The 17,374-nt window shown below is 35.2% G+C and overlaps 1 long non-coding RNA gene and 1 pseudogene across 1 annotated transcript in view; both read right to left on the bottom strand.

The window, feature by feature from the left end:
• Nucleotides 1-17,374, bottom strand: part of LOC136793992 (uncharacterized) — a 564,836-nt gene that overhangs the window by 456,024 nt on the left and 91,438 nt on the right. The gene's annotated exons all lie outside the window — the stretch shown is intronic.
• Nucleotides 8,243-8,984, bottom strand: LOC131754863 (zinc finger CCHC domain-containing protein 17-like; annotated as a pseudogene).

Raw genomic sequence — 17,374 nt, 5'->3', positions numbered from 1 at the left:
GTTAATTGTAATTTCAAATTAAAATGGACTCAATTTTACAAAGACAAGTTTAAAAGACATTGTGAGGCATGTATACGTATATGTGTGTGTTTAATTAACCCACTGTTCAAATATAAAGCAATTATAATGGACTGAGAAATTGACAATGAATGTTATAAAAGTTACGTTATTGCTTAGCCTTTGAACATGAAAATGTTTGCTAGAAGCAAGAGAACTCTATAGGAAGCTTTAATCTTTTGTAGATTGTTAGAGGACAACTTAGTTTTCTGTTAATATATTTATGATATATAGTATGTATATTATATTTATGATATTTATATTTATGATACATGAATATTTATGATGTCTATTCAGTTAATTGAGTATATGTATAATATAGTATATTATGATAAACAATAAAGTGAGTTGTTTATTCAGAGGGGTTTGGAACCAGAGAGCTTGCTCTAGTCTGAGCTCTACGACTTACTAAATTGGTGATGTTGAGGAAGCTCTTTAACTCCTTTAATTCTGTTTTCTCAACTCTAATGCAGAGATGATAGTACTAACATCATAAGGTTCTTATGGAGATAAGATTAATGAAGTACTTTCATAGAGTGCTTTATAAAACACTACTTTAATAAATGTGACATTATTCACCACTATCATCATTATCATCCTCAACTGAAACCCACTCCATGAAGAGCACAAGATACAGAAAGTTAGAAGGAGGAAATTTGGCTCATGCCATCGAACTGTTTTTTAAAAATTAACTCAGCAGGCTCTGGCAGCACATTTATTAAAGTGGAACAATATAGAGTAGACTGGCATGGCCTAGCCTAAAGATGCCACCTAACTTCATGAAGCATTTTATATATGTCAGAACCGTGACAGATTTAACTGAAAAGACATAAACTAGAAATTTTGTCTTAAAACCAGAATATGGGACATAAGATTGAAAGCAGAGGTAATTTGAAATATATATACAACAGTGACTGAACAAATTCTTCAAAAAGTATCTCTAAGATGTTAACTATCCTTTAGAAAGTACAATTTAATAAAGCACAATTAACTGGCTCTTTGGATTAGCTGTCAGTTGTGAATATGTATGTAGTATTGAAAAACTCAAATTTTTGGCATCTGATAATTCAAAAATTGTTGACAATGCAGCTTAAAAAATAAATTTAAATATAAATATTCCTGATTTTGAAACGGGTATAATGGTTTCAGCTAAATGTCAGTTTTGTTGCCCTGATAATTATGCGGAAATGCATTAGTGCATTTTGCTTTTTCGATCAGAAATGTTTATATCAAATGCAGTTGTTCAGTTCAGACAAGCACATTTAGATTGACACAGGAGATGCATTTCTTCCATCACTGCATAAAGAACACAGAACACAAACAAAAATTAATGAAGCCATTATAGCTGTCCCAGCAATTACTGCTGATCCAAAGACAAACCACAGGCTGGAAAAAGTTGGAAGATGAACATTTAGGATTTCAGCTTTTCATCTAACTAGTATAGAGAGAGCCTACACACAATTCTGGAATGTGTAAGAAAATCAAATGTTATTTTTTCAGGAAATGAAACCCCATAAATTTGACCAGATACTCTGCCATTTGGGTTTTTTTCCCTCTAGTAAGTACTGAGAAAATGAGAAGTTAAATTAAGAGAAGGAAAATGCTATGTATACAAAGATATTCACTTTAATTTATCTGCAATAGCTAAAGTTGGGAGAAATTCAATGCCCAACAGAGTGAAATAATGTAAGCATAGGACAATAACGGCTCATTGAACTGCCTGTACCCCAGTTCTGACCTCTTGTAAAATGCCAATAATACAGAGAAAACTATCTACTCGACTATCTAATATTCCACTGTACCTCATACCCCAAAGTATTAAGTACTTTTATATATTCTAAATCATAATCCTCAGAACAATTCTTTGATACAAGTACTATTAACATCATTTTAACATATGATGAGTGAATTTAGAAAGACTTGGTGAGGTTATACAATGTACTCAATGTTACACAGCTCTTAAGTCATGAAGCTAGAACTGCAGCCACATCTACCAAGCCCAAACACTTCCCCTAGCACATTTCTAAACTAAATATTCTCCCCCTAAATGTTCTTTTTCCCTAACTTCCTTTTTCTGCTACCTGGACAACCACGTTCAAATTCTTGGCGTCATTTCCTTCCCCTAACAGTAAACTGAAATAACTCTTGTATCTTTCCTCCTCCATCATTCTCCCACTTCAAAAATCCTTATTACCTCTGTGCTTGGAAATTGAAATTGTTTTGTTTCCTGTCTCGTTGACCCCAGTCTCTGCACGTCTTCAATCCATTCTCTGACTATCTCATCTTCTTCCAGCTGATCCCCTCCACTGGCTTTGTTCCCTAAACCCTAACATGTAGAGGCTGAAGTGACTTGTTTGCTGTTAAAACCCCTCTTTAGTCTGTCCTCAAACAACATGGCAAAATTTATCACCTACTGCTTTCATTTATACATTCTAATTTCCAAGTAAATGTGAAAAGGCATTGTTTTATTTACATCCTAAGTTTTTCTTCTTGTATGCTTTATTCTATTTCCTCATTCTGGAATTCTTCCTCATTTTACCCAATTCCTAATTTTCTCAGGTAAGTGTAAATACCCTATAGAATAAAGATTTAAACAAATTGCAATCAAACAGTCACAGTGGGTGTCTCCAAATGGTGGGTGGGATTATGTTTATTTTAAATTTTCTTTTTTATTCTAAGTTGTATATAATGAGCATTTATTTTCATCATTTGAAAATTATGTTATTAATGACTGTCAATATACAGTGAGCTGAGTAGAAATGAAAGGGAAAGGTTGACTGGAGCCATACATGTCTTCTTTTAAGACTTCAATGAAATCTAAGGCATATCTAAAGGCATATGTCAGTCAAGAAAGATGTGTTATAGATGTTACAATAAGGTCATCCTATTGAGAGGCTCTGGAATGTAAGAAGGAAGAGTAATTGGTTTGCTTACTTGTTGTTTGGAAGAATGCATCATGGGATACTTATTGTGGTTAGACGGCAGGTCTAAGAATGTAGTCTGGGCACAGTGAGTTCATACATAGACTTGAGTAATCCAAGTGTAATAGATTTGCTTGTTCAATTATGAACACAGAAAATAATAATGCAAATTGATTTGCACTTTATAAAGTCAATAGAAAGGTGTTAGATGACATCAGAAAAGAGATGGAAGTGATGATAAACTGCACAGTAGCACAAGGCCATTCTTGCTGCTGTGCCCTCCTGAATACAGAGTAGGGAAATTTGCCTAATTATAATAGATTAAATTCACATTTGCAAATGTGGAATGAGAAACACCACATACAGCTATCAAAAATAAATACTAGCCATTGGACTTCATAAATGAGCTAGAGTAGCATATTCAAATATAAGTTTGAAATGAACAGAGGAAAGGCCACATGAGCTTTAATATCAAATTATAGACCTCTAAGAACTTCAGGAATAAGGATTGCCACTTTCATTACGTGGTATGGGGAGGAGCAAATCATACCTCTGAGGATAATAGGCCTTTCTCACTGGTTACTTAGTTATTTGAAAGAAGTGTAAGGAAAAGAGGACTTTCTGCATAGATGTATATACAATATATCAGAGAACAAATATATTACAATGCATTACACATTCATGAAGTTGTACCTGAAATTTTTCATTTTGTTCTCTCTACTGGTCATGGGCTCAGAAGAAAGTGGCAATATTGAATTCTATTCAGATACTGAGTCAAGCATTTAATGTAAGAGCTAATATTGTAAAATTTATTTTAAAAACATAGGAGATAAAAAATATAAAAATTTTAGAGAAAAATACATTAGAACACAAGTAATAGTAACCATGAAAGAAAAAAGGATACATTTAATTTTATCCAAGCTTAAAACTATTCATCAAAAATTATCATTAATAAAGTGAAATGATAAGCTAGACACTGATGAAAATATTTATAATAGATACACTTGTCAAAGAGCTCTTATAAATTAATAACAAAAAGACAAACCCACACTCAGTAAATCTCACCCTTCTGTAAGTAGGAAAAAAAAAAAAAAGGCAAACCCAATTTTTCAAAATGGGCAAAACCTTGAATAGACATTCACAGAAAAACCTAAATGAATAAATGGCCAATCAGCATATAAAAAGGTACCCAACATCATTAGTCATGAGGGAAATGCAAATCAAAACCACAGTGAGATCTCACTACCTACCAACCAGAAGGTCCAAAATTAAGACTAACAATATCAAGTTGGAGGAAAAATGTGGAGCAATGGAAGCATTCATATGCTGTTGGTGGGAGTTTAAAAAGGTACAACCACTTTGGAAAACTGTGTGGCAGTGTCTAAGAAAGTTAAGCATCACCTATTTTATGACTCAGCAATTCCACTCCTAGATATATTCCCAAGATCAGTAAACGTATATGTCAGTAATAAGCCCTATACAAAAATATTCACAGCAACTTTATTCATAACAAGCCCAAAATGAAAACACAGATGTTTATCAGCAGGAGAATGGATAAACAAATGGTGGTATAATTTACACAAAAGGATATTATGGAGAAAATAAAAGGAAAAAACTACTGATAAAACTGACTTGAAGAATCTCAAAATATTTTGTCAAGCAAAAGCAGCAACAAAAGAGTACATACTGTATGATTTCATTTAAGTGAATACTGGAAACAAGCAAAAACATCTATGATGATAGAAATCAGAATAGTGATGGCCTCTGGTGGGGGTAAAAGATGTGGATTGACTGCAAAGAGCCACAAGGAAACCTTCTGTGGTGATGGGTAAGTTTCATATCTTGATTTGGCTGATGAATGCATGGATGTATATATTTATACACATTTCAGATATATACTTAAGATCTGTGCATTTGCTGTATTTACATTGTCCCTCAACAACAACAAAATCAGAAAAAACTACTGAAGAGTGAACTTTAAGTAAACCTGGGCTTGTAAAAAAAATACTAAAACAAACAAATCCAAAAAAAAAGATTTTAAATCCATTATCTAAATGAGAATAATGAATAGTTATACCTCACTACTTGGCCTATTTCCACCTGCTCACCACTTTTGCTTCCATCTCTGAGGCAAACTTGAACAACCTTTACACAGTGGAACAGACATTAATAAGAGGGAACTGAAGCCCAAGGGAACAGATTATTAAGTGCTGGCTTTGCCACTAACATGTTTTGTGATCTTAGGCAAGTCACTTCCTCTGGACCTCTGCTTCCTCATCAGTAATATGAGGACCAGACTAGGTAATTTCTAAGGCTACTTCCAGCTCTAACTTTCTGTATGTAACTCCAAATGTGAGTTCTGCTTCTTAGTACAAAGAATAACACCAGAATTCTACGGTGACCTAATGAAAACATTTGGCAGCATCAGCAGACCTGAAATCTGGCAGATATTTCAAAATGTTGGGCTGCCAAGAAAAGCTTACCAAGGTCATAAGCCTATTCCACAATGATATATTGGTCATGCTAGTGTTGACAGCATCTCATATGATCCCGTCCCAAATGCTGGTAAAGTAAAGCAAGGCTATGAATGAGATCCAGGGATACCTAATTCTTTGTATGTAACGCTGTTAAGAGATTCGAGAAAAGACTTGGAAGCTCATATTAAAATCTGTTCCCAGTCCTTTGGAAAACCTTTTCAACTCATCTGAGCAAGCACTCAAGAAGGAACAAACAACCAATGTTCTAAATAAAAGCAATTCCTGTGGACTTAAAAAGGTTACAATACCATTAAATAAAACTCCTTTTTTTTTAGGTTAGCCATTTAATTTCCAATAGTAATAACAGGTTTGAGTGTCCTGAATAACTATATAAGATGCTGATTATTCTTCTCATTTACCAGATACTAATGTCTTCTGCAGAATGGAAAAGGGATAGCTTGCCCACCTCCCAAAGCTATATGAAACCAGTAAAAAAGTACACCAAGTTCTGAAGACAAGACACAAATTTATTCATTCCTCAAGGGCATTATTTAGTATATTTCAAAAATGGACTGTCCCTGGGTAGTCTACATAATTTATCACTCATCTCCCAGAGCCCTTTTAGTCCAAGGAATAACAGGACCTTCTCATTCCTAAGGCATTCATGGTTAATGACTAAAGAATAAAGAACATTTTTCAAGCAAATCCAAAAGTGATTTCATAAAGGGCAAAGAACTGGATTTCATATTTTTCTGCTGATCACATACATTCATCCTGGAGGCATCCTAAGTGTAATAAATCATAAATATATCATTTTCTGCAAGGGCTGTTTGTTTGTCTATTCATTTGTTTTGTAGTGAAAATAGCTTTCATTTTCTGGAGTATACCCTAACATCTAAAAATGACTCCAAATGTATGAGAAAGAATAGGAGAATGGAAAAACTTAAGACAAACACCTGATCATATTTCAATGCTGTGATGCAGAAATGATGGAGAGGCACAAAACTAGATCAAAATGTGCCAAGTAAATATGATGGTTCTTGAAGCAAGATGTATTTCAAATTAATTTACTCTTAAGTGCAGTCACTGAACAATAAAAATCATTTTGAAAAGAAGATATTTGGGGGTCTTCTCATAATTAACCTCAAAGAAGAATGAATTCTCACCAAATAAAATATTTCCATTTCATATATCACAATATGGAATTATAACTGAGAGCCACCTTAGGAAGATGAACTGTTTTAAGTACATCCTAGATCTATTCCCTTTGTGTTACATGGAACTTTTCTGAATAACTAACTTTAGAGGCTTTTGCAAATATACATTGCTTTATTCAAAAAACATGTCTAAAAACCTTACTAAAGCAGGAACTCATTCAAAGCAATTTTTTTTAAGGACTGTTTTGTCTTTTCCCCATCCGGAAGGCTGTGGGCAGTAGAAGGAAAATCTGTGTTACTTCAGAATTTAAACGAGGTTCAAAAGCATTCTTAACACTGTCTTCCAATTGTACGCATGTGTACAAGGAAGCTTATATAATTTCCAGGCTTCAATTGCAAAGACTTGAATTTTTTTTCCAGAAATTATAAGATTCTCTACAGAGCTGATGTTAGTAACAGGATAGAGATGATGAATCTTAGGAAAGTGACTGGGGCAGTAGAAGGATACCAAAAACAAGACAGATTATGACTCTTAGAACAAGTAAGACTAACATGATAACAACTGCACTGATTATAATTTGCTAGCTGATGAGGCCCCCAGAACCTGCATAACAGGATGTATCATGGAGTTTTCATAGTATAGTTTATTCTCATTATTTGGGGATCCCATATCTACACATTCACCTACTTGCTAAAATGTACTTATAAACCCCAACAACAATACCTGTGATGCTTTTGTAGTACACTTTGTGGACATACACAGAGCTGTGAAAAATTTGAGGCATCCTACAACACATTCTCAGCTGAGGTCAATAAGACAATACTCTGCCTTCTCATTTTAGATGCAATGTAAACAAATATCTCATTCATTGTCTATTTAGTACAACTTGTTTGCATTTTTGTCCTCTTTGTTGGTGATATTACTTTTTTTTTTTTTTTCCTTTTTGGTGCCAGGAATTTAAGCAGAGACCTAAAATGGAACCAACTGACTAACACTGTAGTAAAAAGAAAATAAAGCAATGATCTTGGCTTGACCTGTCTGGTTCAGTGGTCTGGAGCAACGTCACACACAAGCTCAGTCACTGCAATCAATGGTTTTCTGGCTGTCACTCCTAACATAGTAGAATCATGTTAGGGGGAATGGAAAAAGTGAGCACCACTTCTTCCCATGTTCTCCCTACTACTGCCAGTCTCCCTCTGTCCCTGTGTTGGATGCAGCAGAGATCACCCACCAATCAGCCCAGGGCAGGCCAACAGGGAAGGGCTAATCACTCTGTTCTGCAACTACAGCCAGATTCACCTCCAAAGCAGTACCTATGGCTCTAGCCTGGACTCCTGTATATTTGGCTCTGGCAGTGGCAGCTAGAGAGGGTAATAGGACTCCTGCTGAAAGAAGGAAGTTGGATGAATGAATGGGTGAGCTGCAGGGGTCACTTGCAAAGGGATGAGGAGTGATAAGGAAACAACTCATTCAGGCAGATACTTTTGATATCTATCTCCCAAACCTGCCTGTGGCACGAAGGGAAGCCATCTCCCATGGGAGAGAAGTCAATGGAGTGGGAAGCCATATTCTCACGACAGTCTTTCCAGGAGCCAGGGCTTCAAGGCACAAGGCTCCTGGTTCCTTCTCTCAACCAACCCCTCTACTCTTTCCACTCTCCCTCACTGTACTTCTTGTGCTTCTTCTTTTTCTTCTTCTTTGCTGCCTTGCTGTCTTTTGACGCATGCCTTGCCCTCTTGCCTGTATCATTCTCAGAGTCTGAGCTGTCAGAGTCAGATAACTTCCTGTCTATATGTTTCTTTTTTTTCTTTTCATTCTTTCTTTTTCTAGAAGAATGTCTCATGGGGTCAGGCTTTTCAAACTCTGCTAACTTTGCCTCTTACTTCTCCTCTTCCTCATCAGGTATGAGAGAGTACTTGGTCCCACCTGGTTGCATGAAATAATCCTTTGCAAAGTGGCCTTTACAGCCACACTTCTTGCAGGTAGTGTTCAGGACAGTCTCAAGGGTGATCTCCTGCCCAGTGTAAACCTGGAAGGCCACCTCTTTTCTTGCTCAGTGATAACACTGCTTGGGTCAAGGTCTTTCTCAGACCCTTGGTTGACAACTTTCATGGAGAGGAATACTTTTAGCCTATCATTTTTCATCTCTCAGCCAATAAGCTTCACCCACACTTTGTCTCCAACGTCTACTATCTCAGAGGGCTTTATCCACGTGACAGGATGACATGTGAGCTCCATGGACCAGACCTTGCTCCCAACAGCCTGAGATTTTGATAAAGTCTCCACAGTCTGTCACCATAGCAACCTCTCCTTGGAAAACAGTGTAGGGAGAAGGCAAGTTCTCCATGGTCTTGGGTCTTCCCGAATTCATCCTTAATGTTCTGTGGTTCCTCCATTTCTCTTCTGCTAAAGTTAATTCAAGCGTCTTGGTGTCAGCATCAGGTCTCCCAGTTGCAGCGTTGCTCAAAACACCCTGATATTGCTTCTTAAAATGCCTTCCAAGCATGTGCTGAAGTGTCGTCTGGTGCTCCTAAGCACAAGAAGGCTCTTATATGCTTTACAGAGAAAATAAGTGTGTTAAATAAGCTTCATAAAGACATGAGTTATAGTTCTATAGCCAGGGAGCTCAATGTTAATAAAACAACAATATATATTAAATTAGGGACAGGACAGGAATAAAGACGCAGATGTAGAGAATGGACTTGAGGACACAGGGAGGGGGAAAGGTAAGCTGGGACGAAGTGAGAGAGTGGCATGGACTAATATATACTACCAAATGTAAAACAGATAGCTAGTGGGAAGCAGCCACATAGAACAGGGAGATCAGCTTGGTACTTTGTGACCACCTAGAGGGGTGGGAGGGAGACAGAAGAGGGAGGAGATATGGGGATATATGTATATGTATAGCTGACTCACTTTGTTATAAAGCAGAAACTAATATACAATTGTAAAGCAATTATACTCCAATAAAGATGTTTTAAAGAAAATTAGGTATTTTTATATAGAAACATACATAAAACAATGATATGTATTGATTATTTGATGAAAATGTTGCGAACAGAAGCTCACAAGAAATTATTCCCATATTTCTCCTAGGAGCAATGATTGAGTAATCATTAATTCATTGTTTGCAAACACTTTTTATAAAATATGACTACAGCAAATAATGAGATAAACTGTAAATATATCCATTACAATGAAAATAACAATAGTGTAAAAATTATTCTCATGTCTAGTAGGCTTAGTCAACTGTTGACAGAAACTAAAATTATTTTTAAATATTGTTATTTTATTGTATAATAAAATTATGCCCATAGTAAAAAATATTTAAAATGGAGACAAAAACAAAAGAACAGGAGAAATTAAGGAAACAATCCCATTTACCATCACAACAAAAAGAATAAAATACCTAGGAATAAACCTACCTAAGGAAGCAAAACACCTGTACCAGAAAACTATACGATACTGATGAAATAAATCAAAGATGACACAAAAAGATGGAGAGATATACCATGTTCTTAGATTGGAAGAATCAATATTGTGAAAATGACTATACTACCCAAAGCAATCTACAGAATCAATGTAATCCCTATCAAATTACCAATAGCATTTTTCACAGAATTAGAAAAAAAAATTTTACAATTTGTATGGAAGCACAAAAGACCCTGAATAGCCAAAGCAATCTTGAGAAAGAAGGATGGACCTGGAGGAATCACCATCCCTGACTTCAGACTATACTACAAAGCTAAAGTAATCAAGACAGTATGGCACTGGCACAAAAACAGAAATATAGGGGCTTCCCTGGTGGCGCAGTGGTTGAGAGTCTGCCTACCAATGCAGGGGACACAGGTTCAAGCCCTGGTCTGGGAGGATTCCACATGCTGCGGAGCAACCGGGCCCATGAGCCACAACTACTGAGCCTGCGCTCCACAACAAGAGAGGCCACGATTGTGAGAGGCCCACGTACCGCGATGAAGAGTGGCCCCTGCTTGCCGCAACTAGAGAAAGCCCACGCACAAAAACAAAAACCCAACACAGCCAAAAATAAATAAATAAAATTTTTTTAAAAAAACAGAAATATACATCACAGGTACAGGACAGAAAGTCCAGAGATAAACCCACACACCTATGGTCACCTATTCTATGACAAAGGAATCAAGAATATAAAACAGAGAAAAGACAGTCTCGCCAGTAAGTGGTTCTGGGAAAACTGGACAGCTACATGTAAAAGAATGAAATTAGAATACTCCCTAACACCGTACACAAAAAATAAACTCAAAGTGGATTAAAGACATAAATGTAAGGCCAGACACTATAAAACTCTTAGAGAAAAACATAGGCAGAACACTCTGACATAAATCACAGCAAGAGCTTTTTTATCCACCTCATAGAGTAATGAAAATAAAAACAAAAATAAACAAATGGTAACTAATTAAACTTAAAAGCTTTTGTACAGCAAAGGAAACCATAAGCAAAACAAAAAGACAACCCTCAGAATGGGAGAAAATATTTGCAAATGAAGCAACCAACAAGGGATTAATCTCTAGAATATACAAACACTCATGTCATTCAATATCAAAAAACAAAAACAAAACAAATAACCCAATCAAAAATTGGGGAGAGTGGGCTTCCCTGGTGGCACAGTGGTCGTGAGAGTCCGCCTGCTGATGCAAGGGACATGGGTTTGTGCTCGGTCTGGGAAGATCCCACATGCCTTGGAGCAGCTAGGCCGTTGAGTCATGGCCGCTGAGCCTGCACGTCCGGAGCCTGTGCTCCTCAATGGGAGAGGCCACAACAGTGAGAGGCCCATGTACTACAAAAAAAAAAAAAAATTGGGGAGAGATATAAATAGACATTTCTCCAAAGAAGACATACAGATGGCCAAAAAGCATGTGAAAAGATTCCCAACATCACTAATTATTAGAGAAATGCAAATCAAAACTACAATAACGTATCACCTCACACTAACCAGAATGGCCACCATCAAAAATCTACAAACAATAAATGCTGGTGAGGCTGTGGAGAAAAGGGAACCTTCCTACACTGTTGGTGGGAATGTAAACTGGTATGGCCACTATGGAGAACAGTATGGAGGTTCCTTAAAAAACTAAAAATAGAACTACCATATGACCCAGAAATCCCACTCCTGGGCATATATCCAGAGAAAACCACAATTCAAAAAATGATAAATGAACCCCAACATTCATTGCAGCACTATTTACAATAGCCAGGTCATGGAAACAACCTAAATGTCCATCAACAGAGAACTAGACAAAGAAGATGTAGTACATATATACGATGGAATATTATTCAGCCATAAAAAAGAACAAAATAATGCCATTTGCAGCAACATGGATAGACCTAGAGATTATCATCCTGAAAGAAGTAAGTTAGACACAGAAAAACAAATATCACATGATATCACTTATATGTGGAATCAAAAAAAGGGGGGATACAAATGAACTTATTTACAAAACAGAAGTAGAGTGATGGATGTAGAAAACAAACTTATGATTATGAGGGGATTGGGGGGAGGGAGGGATAAATTGGGAGACTGGGACTGACATATACACACTACTATATATAAATAGATAACTAATAATAACCTGCTGTATAGCACAGAGAACTCTACTCAATACTCTGTAATGGCCTACATGGGAAAAGAATCTTAAAAAGGAAAAAAAAGAGGGCTTCCCTGGTGGCGCAGTGGTTGAGAGTCCGCCTGCCGATGCAGGGGACACGGGTTCATGCCCCGGTCCAGGAAGATCCCACATGCCGCGGAGCAGCTGGGCCCGTGAGCCATGGCCGCTGAGCCTGAGTGTCCAGAGCCTGTGCTCCGCAACGGGAGAGGCCACAACAGTGAGGGCCCGTGTACCACAAAAAAAAAAAAAAAAAAAAAAAAAAAAAAAAAAAAAAAAAAGAGTGGATATTTGCATATGTATAACATTCACTTTGCTGCACACCTGAAACTAACACAACATTGTAAATCAACCATACCACTAAAATTTAAGAAAATTAACTTTAAAAAATAAACTTGTTTTAAATAACTTTAAAACAACCAAATAAATGCAAAAGTTTTCATAATGCTACCATCAGAGAAAACTACTGCCAACATTTTGACGTTTAAATTTAGAGAAGAGTTTACATATATATATATACACATACACACACATACATATGCATATAGTGATATAAGCTGATATTTTCACTTAACTTCTTGTGTATCTTTCTATCAATAAATAGTTTAATGGTTACATGGTATTTTACATAGTTTATTTTACTAATCTTCATACTATATGTATTTAAGTGGTTTCACAGAGCAATACACACACCCTTTTTGTTATTATAAATAAGACATTACAATAAAGGTATTTCTTTATATAATTTGGTAAACTTGTACAATTGTTTGCTTGGGGGGAAAATTAGAAATGAACTTGTTAGGTTGTTTCAGAGGTTTTGATAGTTGTCAAAATATACTCAATGTCAGACCAAATAACATTCCCACTTCAGTGTGTAAAAGTGGCTTCCCTACACTGTTACTAAATCTAAACATTGAAATTAAAGTTTTCTTATATGCCCTGATGGACAAAAATGTGGCTCTAATTTGAAGATTAGAGCCACATAGAAGATCAACCTTCTAACCACTATTAATTTGAACGTATTTCCATACTTATTTGGACACTTTTACATTCCTGTTAAATGTGTTTTCACAAATTTCTACTAGTCAGCTGTAGAATTCATCTTTTGTTCATTAGTTTGTAAGAAATCATTTTTTATTATTTTTAAATTTTTATTTATTATTATTATTATTTTTGCTGTACGTGGGCCTCTCACTGTTGTGGCCTCTCCTGTTGCGGAGAACAGGCTCCGGATGCGCAGGCTCAGCAGCCATGGCTCACGGGCCCAGCTGCTCGGCGGCATGTGGGATCTTCCCAGACCGGGGCACGAACACATGTCCCCTGCATCAGCAGGCAGGCTCTCAACCACTGCGCCACCAGGGAAGCCCTCATCTTTTATTAATGGATATTCTTACCATAAATGTTGCAAGCATTTTTTTTCAGTGTACTGGTTAACTTACTTTGATAATACCTGTATTTTGTTTCTTTATATTTGGTGATAAAGAATTAAATTATCATAGAGTCAAAATCATTTAAACTTTTTTGTTACTACTTTTGACATCATGTTTCCGAAATTATACAAACATCTCACTACATATTTCTGGTACTTTTGTGATTTAAATTTTTATATTTAATAACTTATAACTAACATTAATTCATCTGCAAGTAACTATTGAGTAAAATATGTAATGTTGAGAATCGAAGGTTTCATCAAGAGTTTATTTCCAGGTTAATAAGCGATTTAGGAATTAAATCAATTTAGTTAACTTAAAGGTTATTAAATGCATTTTCAGCATCTGTCATTGGATCACAAGGGGTTTCTTCCTCTCATTTATATTTATGTGATGACTTATTTAAATACTTTTTCTCAAACTATTCCAAAAAACTGCAGAGGAAGAAATCCAAATAAGTCCAAACTTATTCTACAAGGCATCACCCTGATACCAAAAGCAGAAGAAGAGAAGGAAGAAAGGGAGGGAGGGAGGAAAAAAAAAAGATGTTCTATAATATAGTGACCAATCCTCTTCACAAGGGTCAAGACCATAAAATACAAGGAAAGACTGAGAAACTCTTATACATTGGAGGAGACTAGGGAAACATAACTATTTGAAATATGAGATGCTGGGTTGGATCCTAAACCAGAAAAACAAAAATAAATGAAATATCTGGTGAAATCTGAATAAATTTTGTAGTTTATCTAATAATATCATACTATGGTTAATTTCTTATCTTTGATAGACTGTTGTGATTATATAAGATGTTAACATAAGGGGAAGCTGGGTGAAAAGTTTCAGAAACTATTACTTTTGCAATTCCTCCATTTATCTAAAATTATCTCAAAACTTTAAAATTTAAAATCACCTTAATTTGATAAAAATATACATATAAATTTCACATAGCTATATATACCTAATAAAATACTAACCTAATAACAAATCTACATTCAATTAGTCCTCAACATTCTAACCACTCAAAATTCTAAGATTTCTTTCAGCCATAAAGATTTGTTCCTGATCTGGAATGCATGAAAACAGAATCTGTATGTAGGTCAGATTTTATTCAATATCATACACAAATCACCCTGTAGGAATTTGGGTTCACAGAACTGGTAAAAGAAAATGCTGATACTCTAGCTACTGCTATTAATAAAGTCCTCTGTCTTTGACCCAAGAGTCTCATGTCTTCTGCCAACATTCGTAAAACTGCAGCAAGCCTAACTTGCTAGCTTGCAAGTTGAGTAAAAATATCATCCTCTTAAGAGTTCTTAACATGTTCAGTTCTTTCTTGCACACAAAGAACAGTAATACAGGTTCTAAAATAATCAAATGCCTAAAGGTGCTTAGCAAGTGATGTAAATAAGCCAGATGGAGGTGGTGACAAACTAGAGTTCACTGCTTTTTAAAAGGCACAATTACCATTCCAATTAATTATTGTGGACCCAGTGCTACCAAATTGTCCGATATTTTTATGAGAAGACAAACCTTTTATATAAGCAACACCTAAGTTTCAAATGTTGATAAACTAATTTAAAAAATTCTAAATCATGTCCTGGACTCAACAAATAGGTCTACAGATCAATGCTGCCATGGATATTTCTACCTTGGTCTACATGTTAGATGTCAAAAGACAAAGGTCTAGTTTCTTCTGCTTATGGACTACATCAAGTAATCCATTTACAAACTTCCTATATTTTCCCTCATTTCAAATCAGTTCCATATTGATAGAATATGCAGAAGAGGTTCTTTCATAATTTGTTCATTAGACTCACACTACTTTTGGTAGAGAAAATGACAGGACCATACAGGAGAGTAGGGAAATTCAGGAAAAAGAAATTAATCAATTAATTGGACTTAATGGATATCTACAGGACATTCCATCTAAAAACATCAGAATACATATTCTTTTCAAGTGCACATGAAATATTCTCTAGGACAGATCAGATCCTAGGCCACAAAATAAGTCAACAAATTTAAGAAGATAGAAATTATATTAAGCATTTTTTCCATCCACAAGAGTATGAAACTAGAAACCAATTACAGAAATAAAAATGGAAAAAGAACAAACACATGGAGACCAAACAACATGATACTAAGAAACCAATGTGTCAATGAAGAAATCAAAGAAGATATCAGAAAAAAACTTGACACACATAAAAATGGAAACACAATTTTCAAAAATTTATGGGATACAGAAAAAGCAGTTATAAGAGGGAAGCTTATAGCAGTACAGGTCTTTCTCAAGAATAATCTCACATAAACAACCTAATATACTATCTAAAGGAATTCAAAAAAGAAGAACAAAGCCCCAGCAGAAGGAAGGAAAAAATAAAGATCAGAGAAGAAATAAACAGAGTCAAAAATAACAATAGAAAATATCAATGAAACTAAGACCTGCTTTTTTGAAAACAAAATTGATAAATATTTAGCCAGGCTTACCAAGGAGAAAAGAGAGATGACCCAAAAAACAAAGTAAGAAATAAAAAAAGTAGAAATAAAAACCACTACCACAGACATACAAAAAAAAAAAAAAATCATTAGAGAATGCTACAGTTATGTACAAACAAATTGGACAACCTATAAGAAATGGACAAATTTCTAGAAACATACAACCTGCCAAGACTGAATCAAGAAGAAACAGACAATCTGAACAGACCAATTACTAACAGAAAAATTGAATCTGTAATAATAATTTTTTAAAAAACTCCCAGCAAACAAAAGTCCAGGACCAAACAGCTTCACAGGAGATTTCTACCAAACATATAAAGGAGAGCTAACACCTATTCTTCTAAAACTATTGCAAAACTTTTGAAGAGGATGAAATATTCCCAAATTCATTCTACAAAACCACCATTATCCTGATACCAAAATCAGACAAAGATGCTACAAAGAAAGGAAATTACAGGCCAGTATCTTTGATTAATATAGATTCAAAAATTCTCAACAAAATATTAGCAAATCAGATCCAACTATATATAAAATGTATGGTACACCATATTCAAGTGGGATTTATTCCAAGAATGCAAAGGTGGTTCAATATCCATAAGTCAATATGACATACCACATTAACAAAAGAAAGAAAAATATCCCACAGTCATCTCAATAGATGCAGAAGAAGAATTTGACAAAATACAGCAAAATTCATGATAAAAACTCTGATCAAACTTGGTACAGAGGAAACATATCTCAAATTAATAAAAGCCATTTATGACAAACCCATAGCTAATATCATACTCAGCAGTGAAAAGCTGAAAGTATTTCCTCTAAATTCAGGAATAAGACAAAGATGCCCACTCTCACCACTTCTATTTAACATATTATTGGAAATTCTAGTCACAGCAATAAGACAAGGAAAATAAATAAAATGTATCCAAATTGGAAGGGAAAAAGTAAAACTGTCACTATTTGCAGATGACATGATAATATATAGAGAAAACCCTAAAGTCTTCACCAAAAAATGTAGAATAAATTAATTTAGTAAAGTTGCAGGATGCAAAATTAATTTACAGGAATCCATTGCTTTTCTACACACTAATAATGAACAATCAGAAAGAGTTAAGCAAGAAAATAATCAGGCTTTAAATAACATCGGAAAATAAAACATCTAGAAATAAAGTCAACCAAGGAGGTGAAAGACCTATACTCTG

This window comes from Kogia breviceps, chromosome 4, assembly GCF_026419965.1.
Source record: "Kogia breviceps isolate mKogBre1 chromosome 4, mKogBre1 haplotype 1, whole genome shotgun sequence".
NCBI lineage: Eukaryota > Metazoa > Chordata > Mammalia > Artiodactyla > Physeteridae > Kogia > Kogia breviceps.
This window is presented reverse-complemented; position numbering and strand designations above follow the sequence as displayed.